Source organism: Pinus tabuliformis, chromosome 7 (genome assembly GCF_031772625.1).
Source record: "Pinus tabuliformis cultivar Carrire ecotype Pingquan chromosome 7, CPIR1, whole genome shotgun sequence".
Taxonomy (NCBI): Eukaryota; Viridiplantae; Streptophyta; class Pinopsida; order Pinales; family Pinaceae; genus Pinus; species Pinus tabuliformis.
In genome coordinates, this window is record NC_142293.1 from 255436061 (window position 1) to 255448974 (window position 12914).

Below are 12914 nucleotides of genomic sequence, written 5' to 3' on the forward strand. Positions count from 1 at the left end.
CTGAAATCCAATCAATAAAAAATAACCTATCAAATGTAGACTAATTGGTTGTGTTGAATTTAGTAAATCACTTTATGAAAAATGATTTAGATAAAAAAACACTTTTGAAAAATTAAACTGGTTGATTGTGTTGAATTTAGTAAATCACTTCATGAAAAATGATTTAGAAAAAAAAACACTTTTGAAAAATTAAACTGTGAGAAACATTAAATAAAATAGATAAATAGATAAATAAGAAAACCCCACAATACACTGCATTACCCTTTACCATTATTTAATTGCACTCTTATCAGATAAAAAGAACGTTCACAAAGTACTTCAATATCACAGAATTTTCGTTAAGAGTGGGCCACTAGAAACTTTGTGAACCTCCAGTGATTGGAACTGATAGAAACTCTTTAACAATACGAGCTCCATTGATAAGTCCTGTCACCCAAGTCAAGTCAATTCAATCACGATCATGCAGTGTGTTACCCCTTGTGTAACTGCAGTCAAGCTTTTGCTTTTTCTCTTGCCCGGAGCGGGATCGGTACTCAGGTCTGACAGGAGATATTGGAGATTTCAGATTCTTAGGTCAGCGAGAATAACTTAGAGCAGCAGCTGTCGTTTAATGAAAAAATAGTTTTTATTTTTTATCATTTACGAGTAAGTTTTTAATAATGTTGAATTTATTTACATCAAGTTTTATTAGCATAATCAACAGATGAGTCTGGTCAGCAAGGTCGCTCAAGGTTAAATTTCACTTTGTGGTTGTGCCTTATGCTGCTGGGAGGAAGCTGGCGTGGGCCGGGAGGAAGCTGGCGTGGCCCAGGCTAGAGTGGCTGTGCATTATACTAAGAGAAAAGGTTAGTGTGGCCCAGCCAAAATAATGCCATTCTGAATTGTGGTTACTCAAATCATAAACCAAAATTAAAAAATCATAAATAACGGGACAAACAAAAAAATATTTATTTAAAAAATTACATTTTAAACAACAATTCAAAATTATATCAATTCTTTCAAAATAAAAGACCAAAACATCAAAAACAATTAAACCCTATTGACATTTTATATACTAGCTCTCTCTTAAAATCACCACGGTGGGAAAGAACAAACAACAAAGTAGAGGCAATGGCCTGGTCTCCTTATGTTTAGTGACTATCTAAACATTCAGGTTTTGCAAATTTATTGATCATGTAAAATCAATACACTCCATAAAAAACCACAATCTTACTGGGTGGCTGAATAGAATTGACTCTATCATGAAGAAAGGACTAGACTATCAGCCATATTGACAGAGCAAAAAACAAAGAAGCTGATTCTCTCTCAAAAAAGGACTTTCTTCACAAAACTAAAACTGGAAGATGAGCATAACTGTGGGGGATGAATTGCACCAAATTCAGGATTTTATACTGTGGGGTACTTAATCCTTTTTGATCCCTCTTCAACTTTGGTACATATCAAATATCCCCTTTTTCTCTTCAAGTTACTCTTGAATTTTCTGATCTTGCATACTTTAGTTGATACTTTCTCTGTGTCCATATTTTCCGTATTTTGATGAGGTTTTGAGTTTATGGCATAAATATTATATCTCACTCCATTAGCTTGGTTGCCTATTCAGCCTGCACCTATATGTTATCACTATCCAATAGATGATGCACTATTATCTCTTTTTGAAATAAATAGCAATCTAACTTTTTTGGTATTGAAAAAATCACCATGATCACCACCATCAAAACTCCAAGCACGGCCTTAAAGGATAGAGGAAACTCCCCACACATTATTGCATAAATAGACAAATTCATCAATATCGAAACTTCAACCACCACTCTAGAGAAAATGCCCACACAGTATTACATAATAAATAGAGTAATTGGTAAGGTGGACATTATCCCGAGTAGTTGGGACGATTCATTAATAATTTCCCTATCCAGTACGTTATCATTAGTACTTAGGTTCGAATCCCCATTGATACACAATATGTTATTTTTTTTACACAACCATGATATGATGATGTGACCATAAAATATTGATAATAAAATATATGTCTTTCTTCAAAAAGAACTGACACCCTTTAAAAAATAAACAGACGAATTCATTGAAATGAATAGGATAAGTAGATTATAATAATAATTTAATAAGAAAAACAATTGGAAATTGTCGTATAAGAAATTTGCGAAACTTTATTTGGAGGACGATAGTAAAGTAAGAAACGACTCAGAAAAAGTAGCATCGAAGGGAATCTTCCTGGACACTAACATGCATTTCACTCGAAACATCAAGCACCGCGTTAAAGTATAGAGGAAACTCTTCACGAGGGGTTAAATTTGACTCGCGTATACCCGTATTTTTGAGTTTTTACACCTTAAATCTTATTGGTTTCCAAATCTACACGTCATCAGTGATTGGTCAATAATTTTTGAAAATGTCATATTGACTGGAGTATTGAAAATTGACCAGTTTAATTTTTTTTATCATATATATTATTATACATATACACCACATATTGCAGTGACAACAGAGGTTAATAGCTGTTTCAGCGTTCAGTTAATGTTGACTAAATGAGAGACCTAGAATGCCTCTTCGGGCTTTTTCCATGTCACGTTTATTTTTATGCGTGCCAGATAACTACTGCATGATAAAAATATGGATTCTGATGCAATATGTTGAACAAAAATCCCATATCTCATATGTGATGATATAAAATTAATTGTTTTAATAGTTGAACAATTTTAATTTTATATAAATAATTTTATCTTTATACAAAGCATGTCTAACTTTGTATAACTATTTATTTTTTAAAAGGCATGAACGTATATGTAGACATTTCATAAAAATATGGATAAGGGAAGTAACTGGTATGATAAAAGCCTAACCTAAGATTAAAACAAAAAATAATATAATATTCTTTTAAGCCATGAACCCGTGATGAAAAGGTGTTACACAGAGGACAACGCAATAAATTTCAGCGTTAACTGTGAATGCCATCTCATGTAGCATGAATTAATTGGGTTGGTGAGTAAGTTCCAAATTCTAGCTATTTTAGCTATCATAGTTTGAGAACAGATTGCAAAACACTTGCAGAGTTTGAGAACATGAATATGTTCAGGGTAGATTTTGTTCCAAGTAGGTGGTATCTGCATATTTTTTTTTGTATTTTTGTCTGAAATTTTTTTGTATTTTTATCAGGAAATTTTGAAATAATGACTCCATTGAATATATTTATATTCTTGATCAAAAGTGATTTTAATATATGAATAAAATATTTTTGTGCTTGTCAGAATTTTCTTGTGCTTGTTCTTGCCAGTCTTTTCTATGCTATTCACATGGATTATTAAAAAATTTATTTACAATTGTAACAAATGAAGGACTATTGATTAGAAGTAAAAATCAATTTATAAAATTTAAGGTCTTAGGAAAAATTAACTTATCTGCTTTGCTTTCTATTCAAAAAGAAGTGTTTTGTACATTGTATTTCAGTGAATAATAGGTTTTTCCAATTCATATATCAGGAATTACTTATTCATCACCCAAAAATAAACTTAAAACAACCAAAAACTCAATTCAGAAATACAACTTTCTTAAACCCAATTCAAATACAACTTTCTAAAACTAATTTTAATTAGAAACCTACAACAATAATCAGTGCACCAGATTAAAACAACAGAGTAGTTTTATAATAATAACTAATTTCCATAATTTATGATCCATCAAAAGCCCTCATTACATACAAGCAAAAGCAATACAACCAATTGTTCCATCAAAAACCAAAACCACACAAATTTCGCCTTGATCATTACATACAAGCAAAAGCAATACAACCCATTACAATCAAACAGGGTAAAAATGGCCATCTATTTCATTATTTCCAAAATTATAAACCATTAACCATTTACATTAGGATTACCATGTCTTTGCCACAAAGGCTCTACAGTATCATCTCAAAACCCAAACCCTCTAAAAACCCAAAACAAAACAACCAGCTAAATAAAAGGTAAACCTATATACACAACCGCCATTTACAAACATTTTCCGTTTAGTTAACGAGAGATTTCAATTCCCTAACTTCAGGTTTAGGCTCAGGTTCCTCGGATACCATAACACATTGTTTTCCTTTGAAGCCTTCACCTCGTCCATCTTGGTATTTTCTGGTAGGCGGAAATACTACAGAAATTAGTGCAAAATCAATGCCAACATTTAGTCATTGCCTTTTTTAGTAAATGCTTATATTACATATTTTGCATTGATGATTTCAGTGACTTGTGCCCTAAGATGTTCAATAAATTTTGAGTCCATAAGACTTTGAAGTGTCTTGTATGTTTTTCTTCTACGATCATTGACAATAGCTACATTTTAAATTTCCACATGGACTCTCATAATTAGTTGGATTCATGTAAAAAGGTCATAAGCAAAGGCAAAATTAGGTGAGATTCTAGTCAAATATAATTAAAATTTTTACAAAATCATAAATATTTTTCTTTGAAATTATGAATATGGGTGAGTGAAAACTGTGATTTTTAATAAGTGGATCTGTTTTGAAATTCCCAAGTTGGTAAAAATAAATTATTCAAATTTCAAGACAATTTCTCTGAATATTTTTTCAATGAAAAGGAATTCATTATTTAGATGAAAATATTAATTACCACATGAATATTATGTTACCTTTATATAATAAAAATGTAAAAACAATGAGTCAATTTATCCTATAGTGTGTAATATTTACACGCACTAGATGGCTACATTAGAGTGGGAGATAAAGTGTGTTTGGTACCATCATAGTCTAAAGGTGATTACAAACCTATAGAATTAAATTTAATAATCAATGAATATGAATATGTCATCTTTGTAGATTTAATTAGATTTATTAATTTTCATTGCTATAAGGAAAGTCAATTTATTGATATTTCAAAATTCAACTGTTTGATTTGTTTATATTGATTGAATATTGGAAATATATAATTCAGTTACTCTAAAATATATAATTTTCGGCTACCATGAAATACTTATAAGCTGATATAAACATAACAAATGAGTGGATGATAGAAAGTTTAGAGTGACGAAGAAACAGTCACTATTTTCATGTGAGAGTCATTTTATATATATATATATATATATATATATATATATATAGATATATATATATATATATATCTATATATATATATATATAGATATATATATATATATATATTCACTTTATAATATATATTTTTGTTGTTTCTTAGAAATAAATTTTTCACAGATATGTAGATGCATATTTTCTATTTATTTTCTCACTATTTCTATATTAAAAAAACAAAAAATGTACATTTCGATTACAGAAAAGTTTTATCAACTGGTCTAAAATGAAAGTGTAGCTATGACACTTGAGTTTATTGGTACAACACAGCATAAATTTTTTACAACAATTATAAATACAATTTATAGAAATTAACTAGTCTAAAATGAAAGTGTAGGTATGGCACTTGAGTTGATTGGTACAACACAGCATACAATTTTTACAATAATTATAAATACAATTTATAGAAATTAAATAAAACTTATACAAATAAATATGAAAAATTATAGGTAATTTAGAAATAAAACCGTCATAAAAAAAATTCTTTAAGGGATAGGGGTACCCTTCATATTTAACCCCTACTCCCCACACTATATTGCATAATTAATAGACGAATTCATTATTTAAATAGGATAATTATTTAATAAGGAAAATCAATACGATAATGTTGTACAAGAATAAGTGAAATTATTCAAAGTACCATAATAAAGTAAAGGAGGATTCAAAATACATCCCACGGGAGGGAAATAATTTGACATTCCCCTGCATTTCACAAATCAAATCAAATTAACTGCACTAAATGATAGATATATAATTATAATTTCCATTATGGAAAATTTGAAATAGTTTTTTATTAGTATATTTTTAATAATATATAATAATAAGTCAATGTTTATAAATATAATTTTAAAAAATGATTAAAAGACTTTTAGAAGATTATATATATATGAAAGTATAGAGCATGGTAGTTTTAATTAAATTAATAGTATATTAATACAATATAAATTCTCTAGTTTGTTGTTAATTTATTGTTAATTTAATGAAATTCGGAGAAATGTTGTTATTTTTTTTTATATTTTTTTATATTTGATAAAATAAATTCAAAAGCTAAATACAATTATATATATACATACTATTATTTAATTTTTCAACTATGTTGATTTTATGTGGTTGGGAGAAATGGTTGGAATGGTCTATAAAATAAAAAATTTTGATATAATTACTTTGAGCCTTGTTATTAAAAATAAATTATATATATATATATATATATATATATATATATATTATTTAAATATTTAGCAGCTAAAAGAAAATTAAGTTATTATAAGAAGGTCATCAACCCCACCCTAGAAGATCAAAATTATATCACTGTTTTAACTAGCTCAAAGAAGAAAATTAATATAGCGAAGATTAGAACGAACTCTCATGAGCTTTATAGTGAAACAGGTCGTTGGGTAGTTCCTAAAACATCATGGATGGAAAGCATCTGCCATCTTTGTGAGAATAGGAACATCGATGATGAAAACCACTTCCTCTTAGATTTCCCTGCTTACAACCACATTAGATCTCAGTTTCATAATCTTTGTCGTAATACTCACCTTCCTAGCCTTTTACGATGTCAAAATTATAGTGACCTCGGGAGGCTTCTCTCCAAGCTTTTTGAGCATAGGAATAAAATCTTAAATCAAACTAAATAATTTGTTTCTTCAGGTTCGATAGACCAAAGTTTGGTCTCAGTGGATGTTAACCATCATCATCATCATCATCATCATCATCATCATCATCACACACACACACATATATATATATATGATGATGACCATGGAAAATTTTAGGGGCTAATGTTGGTAAGTTGCTAATTTTCCATGATTTTTCCAAAAAAGAGATTCTCCAATTTCCATTTTTTATAAAAATCATTCGCCCAAATTTTATAGTATAAAATTATTTTACCTTAAAAATCGCCAATATGATATAGAGAGTATATGTAAAATTATTATAAATTTGAATAATTTTACAAATACATCAATAAACATTTTATAGTTTGCATATTAGGGTAGTGAGATTTGCCAATGTTTTAAACTTCAAGATAATTTTCCATCCTTAAAATTTTCCTTCATATAAACTACAAACTTTTCATACATAAAATATTCAAATATAAATAGATTCATATTAATGCTTTTGAGTGTAAGTGAAACATTTAATTACTTGAAAAATATAAAATTAATTACTTGAAAAATATAAGATTAAATGAATTTATGTTAGTTTATATTTTTTAATTATTATTTTATATTAAATATTTATTTATTTTTAAAATATAAGATTACTGTCAAGAGGGATCAAATCTTTTGAGGTGAAAATCTCTTTTAAAGTGAAAATACATTTGATCTCAATAGATCCAAAGTCAAGAAATAAAAGTGGGCATTTTTCAAATGGGTTGTGAGAATTAAAATATTTTTTTGAAACAATGAAAGAGGGATTTGTGAAAGCTTTGGGAAAGTGTCCCTTTTGTAGAGAACTTTGTACACCCATCTATTTTGTGGAAGCTAAGCAAGAAAGAAGCCACCACAACGGAAATTTTATTGCAGCTAGCCACTATGTCTCCAAGTTGATTTTCTTGATGAGTTGTAGTGAGTCAGTTCTCAACAAATGGGAAAATCCAAGAGGCTTCGGAAGTCAAAGAAACAACATGAATTGCTTAATGTCTATTTGAAAGAATTGGAAGACAAAAAGCAAAAGAATGCCTTCACATTGAAATACATAAAGGAATTTGTAGATGACAACATTTTTCCCCTCATTGCAAATGCAAAGACAACAAAAAAATCTTGGGATACCCTTGAGAGTACTTTTGGTGTAAAGGGGAGTATTCAAGTTGAATATGAAGGTGGATCTGCAACGGAAGATCTACAACTAGATGAATAATTATGTGAATCCCACTTGAAAGTGGATGACAATGTTGATTATGTGTTACTAGCAGTAGAGAAAAAGAACACATATGCTTGTGAATCCCACTATGCACAACAAGAAGTGGATGACAATTTGGTGAATCCAACAAAAATGCTTGCTAATTACAATGAAGCTTCCATTGGAGCAACCAATGTTATGGTGAATTCGATAATTCAATTTGTTGATGTTAATTTTGATTAAGACCAACTTGCCAAAGGTGAATGGTCACAAATGATGAAACAAAAACATCATATAGACATGATGTTATTCGATTAGAGAATCTCACTTGATACTAAAAACCAAGTGGAAGAAAACCTATTTGGAGCAACACATGTTAGTAAAGAAGTGGAAGCGACAGAGGTAGAGAAGGAAGCACACGAAGAGAAACCTCTCATTATAAAGAAGAAAGAAGGAAGAAGAAACCAATTTTGAAGAAAAATTAAAGCTCTTTAAAACATTGCTTGCAACACCATGTTTTGATAAAGTATGCATATAAGTTGCAGAAATGAATGTTGAAGACAACAAATATGATGAAAACATTAATGAAATTTTCATGTATTGGATTGGTGAAGATATGAAATTGTATAATTAACTTATGTTGCAACAAAATATTGATGATGAGAAGCACACAATAGAAAATGACATGTTGTAGTAGTCCACATAGAAGTTGATTTTTGAAGAAATCAAGGACATACTTAGATAGTCCAGAACAATGGAAGAGTTGCATCAGTAAATGAAGAATCCCAAATTTGAAGCCTAAAAAAAAAATAAAAAGTTGAAACAATCTAGAGGCTATAGGATCTAGAAGAAAAGAAAAAGAAAAATAAATCTAGTTGATGTCATTTTTTTTTTTAAATTGTAAGCCTAGTTGAGACTTAGACCAACATGATTCTTAGTTTAAATTTTCATTGTTGTAATTAAGGGGGAGTGTTGGAGAATCAAATTCCAAATACCTGCTAGGTGTCACAATTGTTCATCCAAGTGTCATAGTTAGTTAGAGTTTAGTCTAGTTCAGTTGAGTTCCAATTTAGTTATTTAATGTTGATGTCTCCTATGTATGTAATCTATTTAACTGATTTTAAATATTGAGAAGTGCATCTTTTCTCCATGTTTTCCATTTCTTAACAAAAGTAAGGTATAGCGCTCTACTTTGGAAAAGTAGACAAGGTATCGATTTGCAAGCTAGATCTATGAAACTGATCTCGGAGAATTATTGTCCAATATTATTGCCACAATTAAAGTGAAGGGAGCCACTCTTGATTGTAGTGTTGGATAAGATAGTATCGCCAGTAAAAAGTCTATCCAATGAGGAGTCTAGCCTATGAAGAAGACAACACCATACAAAGAGGATATCTAACTAGATTTTGCAAACATTATTGTTTATAGCTGAAGCATGTTGATGAAGGCACACATATGTCAAATGCTTGTGGAGTGATTATAAACAGGTTGTGATGTTATATTCCTCTTCAAGATAGTAGAGAGAAAGGTGCACTTCATTGGCTTTATTGGTGAATGTTTCAAGAAGGAAGTTGTTTTATTTTATAGAAAAGCTCATTACCATTACCTATGGAACAAGGTGCACAATTAAAGGCCTAAAACATTTGTAGATAACCCTCACGAGAGAAAGACAAAAGAATCTAAAGAATGATACATAAATTCAGAAATTTCCAATGGAATAAGCTATAACAATAACATCTCAATGAATGCAAATGAACATTTAAAGCAAAGGTTCAAGCATAAAAAATTTGAATTTTGGTGTTATCGAATTTGAAGAGACATTTATTGAAGATCTCTAAGACATGTGGAGCATCCACTACTTTGTGTAACAAATTGTTGTGGAAGAAGAGTTTTGTTGTCAATTGAGAGTCGTGTTAGAGTATGTTTCCCATGTGTGGAGAATGGAGTTATCATTGGTCATTGAATTTGAGAGGACTCGAAATAGATCATAGCCAAAGAAAAAGGGACTAGTGTGTGAAGTCAGTGGTAAAGAGAATTGAGCCTATGATTAACTGAAGGTGCCATTTCTACCAAAGAGTTGCTACTAACATTGTAACTTGTATATCTATGGCCTAAGAGAGTGTATGAATTTTTTTTGTGATAGTGTTGTTGTTGTTTATATGGAATCTGCCCAAGTTTGTATGTGTTTTTTTGTGAGAAGCATTGAAGAAGTGGTTATTGCATGGGGGCATTGTTTAGCTGCAAGAGAGTGCTATGCAAAGCGAAGAAGTCGTTGTTGTAAAGAGAAGACACTGTGTAATTCAATTAAGTGCATGTGAGGGAAGCCATTCTCGAGATAATAAATATATACAACACCCATGTGAGTGCCAATATGTTAGATATCATCACCCTCTTGATTAATCACAAGACTATTGTTTCAATTGAAGCCCTTACATGAATTTCTCTTGCACCAATTTTCATGTGAAAGTACATGAAAACTCCTAGAGGACACCACAAAAGATTGGAAAAATGAAGCAATAAACTTTGATACGAAATCCCAATCAATCGAAAAAATAATATTGTATTCTACTTTCTATCATCCGAGTTCAAGTTTGAACAAAACAACAGTTTGACCCTAGGAATTTACTACAATGCAACCAAGTTTGGCACAAGATGTGAATTAGCGATTGAATGGTGATCAAAAGATTACATGCTAGTTGCTTGGCATGGTACTTGAGGAGTTTACTCGAGAAGAGTTGCTGGAACATGTTATTGTGAGGCCATGTTTGTGGATGATATGTTGGAGATTCCAAAAGGGTGTGATCTCTATCTAATTTCAAGTGTTCTTAATGATGATAGCAAGGAAAAGTTATTTCAGCATTGGATGTTGTTGGAATATTTACATTTGTTGGGTTGAGTGACAGTGACGAATAGGAAACTCGTTATATGTACATAGCATAGATTCCAACAAAGAAATTGTTGGAATAAGGAATTACTGAGAGGGGGTGAATCAGTAATTGTGAGGTTATTAAAATTTTATGCTCAATTATTATATTTTCTTTGACTTCTGCTAGTTATTTGTGTTAACATTTAGACTACAATTTAAATGTGCAGTAAAGCAAACTATTCACATGAGCACACAGTTCATCAGTTGAGAAACACACACATATTGACACACTTTTTTTTTATGTGGAAACCCAAAGAGAAAAAAACATCAATCTGTTTGTTATTATGATTTAAATTAAGCACCCACTTAATTACATCAAGTTATTTGTGAGCACCCAATCATAGGAGGCCCCAACCCCCTTCATATAGAAAGCCACAACTTTCCAAGAGGCACCAACCTCCTATAGACGCAGTAAAATACTGGCTCTAGCCTCTCTTATACTTTTCATACAAATTTGAAGTTGAAAACATGGGCTAATACATATACACAAAAATATAAATATGATTTATTGTTGTACCAAATCCTTTCCTTCAGCTCTGCAGTTCTCCTTTGAACTATTCTCTCTACTACTCAACCAATTATGGTCAACACCCTCTGCTTCACTATATCTCTATTAAACACTTAGACCAATCACCTTCTCATTTACATGCTCACAACATTGCACTCTTCAGCTTACTATAACTCTACATTCCCCCACATTGCTTCAATTTCTTTCCACTATTTTGTTCCTCTGCAGTGCTAGGAACAATGTTGTCTCTAATGTACATTACACAATGCCTAAGAGTATACACATCATGCCTCTCCATGTTTGTTGTTACATAGAATTTCCTGGACATTGCAGTTACATTAAACCACAGAATGGCCATCTCAATGTACTCAAAAACTACAGCTACATTATAATCAATGCAAATAATGGCCACCTAAGTGTTCTCCCGTAGTTTTAATTGAATCTGAAGCTTCCCTTTGCACTCAACAAGAATCATGAATGAGTTCACTTTGTATAGACCACTTGGTCATCCTACATACTCCATCAAGGCTCCCCATTTCACTGTGATTTATGTTCTCAGTTACAAAAGTTGAGTTAATGCGGAGAATGGACTTCTTAGTGTTTCCCTATGCTTAGAATTAATTCTCAGTCAAATCATGCACTCCAACGAGGCTTTCCATTCTTATAAAATGATCACAGTGATCTACTTGCACCTCAGGCATGGATTTCTTATTTTGTAATCAACTTTTTCGTACCCAACCATCTTTTCCATTGAATTCTTCATAGCATGTAGGATAGATTAGGGATGGCTTACTTCCTTTGAGCTAGGCCTAGTAAATTAGCTATGCAAGTCATGGTCCTCGCTGCCTTGTCTTCATCTTCTATAGTCGTTATTAATATTGGAAACAATGTTGGTCCTCTTCCATAGTTAGTGAAGTCACTAATAACACACAATGACCATGTGAAACTAAATCTTGGGTGCACATTGCAATGTTGATCGAGGGGTTGAAAGGACGTTGGTCAGCCTGCTCTAGCTATTATGCATTTGTATTTTCCTTCAACTTCACGACTAGACCTTGAGGTCTACCAATTATTTAACAATAAAAAGCACCCCAAAACTAACTGTTGGACACCCCTTTTAATGCTGGTTGGGAGGTCTTGAGTTGGCCCATTTTTCCTGCTTATATGTCTTCATTTTCCTTGAACCCCAACTTTCCCATAGCCTGGAATTTCTTGGGGGTTCTATTTTCCTATAGGCGAGACTTGGGTCCCTTTTCAATATTTTTTCCCATTCTCTTCATTCAATGTTGAAAACCAAATACACAAGAAAAACTTCAAAAAACAACCCCTTGGCACAAACTTTGAGTTTTTTCCACATCACTAGCTTATATCATGCTAACATCATCTAGACCACGTGGCACCTTTTGCATGGTGATACATGTATCCTATATTTGGCCCATTAGGCCACCCAAAAATGTCGAAATTGCCTGCCATGTGTCCTACATATTGCCACATCATGCTAATGTTGTTGGAAACAATGTTAATACTGAGAGGGGGGGAGT

General features: G+C 31.4%; 1 pseudogene; it reads left to right on the forward strand.

The window, feature by feature from the left end:
• The first annotated feature begins 7684 nt into the window (after positions 1-7684).
• Positions 7685-10852, forward strand: LOC149246817 (ubiquitin-conjugating enzyme E2 enzyme activator PEX22-like; annotated as a pseudogene).
• Positions 10853-12914: the final 2062 nt, after the last annotated feature.